Below are 3,961 nucleotides of genomic sequence, written 5' to 3'. Positions count from 1 at the left end.
ATCTGCCTGCCTCAGCCTCTCAAAGTGTTGGGATTAAGGGTGTGAGTCACCGTGGCCAGCCAGGATCACATATTTTAATGTAACATTTGTATTTCCACACATTTGTCCCTGTGCTTCAGGGGAATTGGCTCTGCTTTCCAGTTCATTAATTCACTCTCCTGTTCATTATTTTTTAAGGAATTCATGTTTATATAAGGTACCCTGGTTTTTTGGAACTTTTAAAATAACACGAAAAACATTCATCATATTTTTTTCTTTTTTTCCATCAAGTTACCTGTTTTCTTCGCTAACATATATTTTATATCGAAAAATTCTCTCCTGTCTTTGCAGGTCCAGCTGTGCTGTCTGTTTTCTGCTGGCTTTCCTTCAGCATACCTTCTCTGTGGCATCCTGTGATTTGTGGGTTTGTGATATTTTTACTAGAAGCTCGTGTTTTTTGGAGCTTTATCTGTGGAGGGCGTTTGAGGTGAAATCAAAGGTGTGTCCTAGCATAGATATGCAGTTGCTTTGGCTGTGAGCTAAGAGGTAGTACCAGCTTAGGGTGTCTTTTTTTTTTGAGACAGAATTTCATTCTTGTTGGTCAGGCTGGAGTACAATGGTGAGATCTCAGTTCACTGCAACCTGTGCCTCCCAGGTTCAAGCAATTCTCCTCCTCAACCTCCTCAGTAGCTGGGATTACAGGAACCTGCCACCACGCCTGGCTAATTTTGTATTTTTAGTAGAGACAGGGTTTTGCCATGTTAGCCAGGCTGGTCTGAAACTCCTGACCTCCGATGATCCACCCACTTTGGTTTCCCAAAGTGCTGGAATTAGAGGCATGAGCCACTGCACCCAGCCTAGGACCTCTTTGAGAACCTGGTTTGAGAGGTTTTTAGACCTTTAGTCCTTATGAGAATTTGAACTACAAACCTGCATGAGGGAAGGCTTGTAGTTGGCACCTCAGGAACCACTGTGTTCTCTTCCAGCTAATGCCAGTTTGCGCTAATGCTGAATGCAGTCTTTTGGGATTCCAGCTGTTTCCAGAGAGACCTCCTATTCAGAACTCCCAACTCAGGCAGGCACTCTCCAGGCTAATCCCCTGTCACCTGGGCCCCAAAGTCCATCCTAATAGACACTCAGCACCACTAAGATTTGGTTTGTATCCCTAGGGAGAAAAGTTGAATGCCCCCTTATCTTTCTGGAGTTCTGCTTTCACTTTGTTTTTGGCCTCTCAGAGTGTTTACCAACTCAGTGAGATAGTTAAGAACATACAATTTTAAATAACTTTTGTCCAACAGCATGAGTTGTCATCAGGTGGGTTGTTCAGAGTTCTTCACATGTTAGACATGGAAGTCCAAAAGGCTGGCTCATGAAATTACTGAAGGGCAATGGTGACAGCTAGAAGCAGGGAATACAGAGTATTCTCATGTTATGTCAAGTAATCCAACATTGGGCAGTAGAAAGCTAGAATGGATGTTTTGTTTGCGGTTTTCTTGGACAGGTGGTTTTTATCAGGAAATGCATCAGCTGCTACTAACAGAGACCAAGATGCAAATTATTTCTTTCCTAATAACAGAATTCCAGAGAGGACAATCAAGGGCAAGGATATGGTGGCTCCACGACATCTTTGGGAATATTGTCCTTACTGCTTTGCCTCTACAGATACTTCATGGCCCAAGTAGGCTGCAATCGCATCCACACTTTGTCAGAAAGTAGAAGGAAGGGGGTTAAGCCCACAAAGGGCAAATGACAGTTGTCTGTCCCTCATAGCAGCTTGCCCAGAACTGAACTGCCAGCCAACCACCCACAGCTCAAGAGAGGCCGGGATTTACTCTTTCAACAAGTCCTATTGCTGCTGGAGTAGGAGGGGAGAGTCCTAGATACTGGTGGGCAACCAGCAGTCTCTGCCTCAGGACCCTGATGCTGTTACTACCTAAAAGCTCCATGTCCAGGGAGAAGCAGAAATCAAGATGGATGATTACTGGAGCAAAGAATGGGGGAGAGAATGTGGTCAAAAGCAGAGAGGAGGGGAGGGAACTTGGAGAGAGGCACGTCTTCACTTGAGACCGAGAGCCACCTCTCTCCAAAGATTCTCTCTGTGTGAGCAATAGCTGGTTTCTGTAAGGACAAAAGTGCTTCCTTTTTTTCTTTTGGAGACAAAGTTTGGCTCTTGTTGCCCAGGCTGGAATGCAATGGTGCAATTCTGGCTCACTGCAGCTTCCACCTCCCAGGTTCAAGCAATTCTCCTGCCTGAGCCTCCCAAGTAGCAGGGATTATAGCACACCACCACACCTGGCTAATTTTTGTATTTAGTAGAGACTGGATTTTACCATGTTGGTCAGGCTGGTCTGGAACTCCTGACCTCAGGTGATCCACCCGCCTTGGACTCCCAAAGTGTGGGGATTACAGGCGTGAGCCACTGTACTCAGCCCCTTTCACAGGAGCATGTGTCTCAAGCAGAAGCTGCAGCCACAACACTTGTTGCCTGCCATACCTGAAAAGTAGTTGGTCAAGATTTGGGATTACATAAGAAGGTTAAGGCAGGACACAATGGCTCACGCCTGTAATCCCAGCATTTTGGGAGGCCCAGGCAGGTGGATCACTTGATGTCAGGAATTTGAGACCATCCTGGCCAACATGGTGAAACCCCATCTCTACTAATAATACGAAAATAAGACAGGCGTGGTGGCAGGTGCCTGTAATCCAAGCTACTTGGGAGGCTAAGGCAGGAGAATCACTTAAACTCAGGAGGTGGAAGTTGCAGTGAGCCGAGATCACTGTACTCTAGCCTGGGCAACAGAGCAAGACTCTGTCTCAAAAAAAAAAAAAAAAAAGATTGAGTTTAAAGCTGGAGGCAGTAAATGCCAAAAAATAAAAATTAAACATTTTGGCCCTCCCTGATAACAGAGGAACACCCTTCTAAATTGCCTTCCATCTCTCTCATAGGTGCCTTTCATAGCCAGCACGACCTTTTTTGGGTTTTTTTTTAGACAGAGTCTCATTCTGTCACCTAGGCTGAAGTGTGCAGTGGAGTGCTTGGCTCACTGCAACCTCAACCTCCTGAGTTCAAACAATTCTCCTGCCTCAGCCTCCCAAGTAGCTGGGATTACAGGCGTTGCACCACTATGCCCAGCTAAATTTTTGAATTTTTAATAGAGATAGGGTTTCACCATGTTGGCCAGGCTGGCCTTGAACTCCTATCCTCAGGTGATCGCCCCACCTTGGCCCCCCAAAGTGTTGGGATCATAGATGTGAGCCACTGAGTCCAGGCCAGTGCAACTTTCTGAAATCCTTCTGAACCATCGGGGAGCAGCTCTGCTGCAGGTCTCTGCAGAAGCAGTGACTGCCCCTTCAGGGTGTGAGAAGGTGAAGTTAGGTGTGCAATGCAGAAGGCTTATGTAATCTATCCACATCCTTTCTCTCCACAAAAGAAGGAAGTATTTGATTATATAATCTTATCAATTTCACTATTCCCACTCATTTACTATCCCAATTATCTGGAACACTTTCCACCAACCACTTCGGACAGGGCTACTTAGGGCGGGTGAGGTGGCCCACAACTGTAATCCCAGCACTTGGGAGGCCGAGGCGGGTGGATCACTTAACCCTAGGAGTTTGAGACCAGCTGGCCAATGTGACAAAACTCTGTCTCAACATAAAATACAAAAAATAGCCTGGTAAGGTGGTGCTCCCCCATAGTCCCAGCTACTCAGGAGGATGAGGAAAAAGAATCGCTTGAGCCCAGGAAGTTGGGGCTCAAGCGATTAAACTGAGATCGTGCCACTGCACTCCAGCCTGGGCAACCAGAGTGAGATCCTGTCCGGAAAAAAAGAAGGTGGGGGGCTACCTAGCACCTTCCCCACAGCCCTTACCTCCAAGCACAGAAGACAGCTTCCAGGTGTCCTTGTGTACCGCCTGGTCATTGCTGTGTTCCTGCTGTGAAACTGGGGGAGCTCAATGCTTAAGCACTAAGTCATATCAC

Source organism: Callithrix jacchus, chromosome 14 (genome assembly GCF_049354715.1).
Source record: "Callithrix jacchus isolate 240 chromosome 14, calJac240_pri, whole genome shotgun sequence".
Taxonomy (NCBI): domain Eukaryota; kingdom Metazoa; phylum Chordata; class Mammalia; order Primates; family Cebidae; genus Callithrix; species Callithrix jacchus.
The sequence above is the reverse complement of the archived record's forward strand: the minus strand, read 5'-3'. Positions refer to the sequence as shown.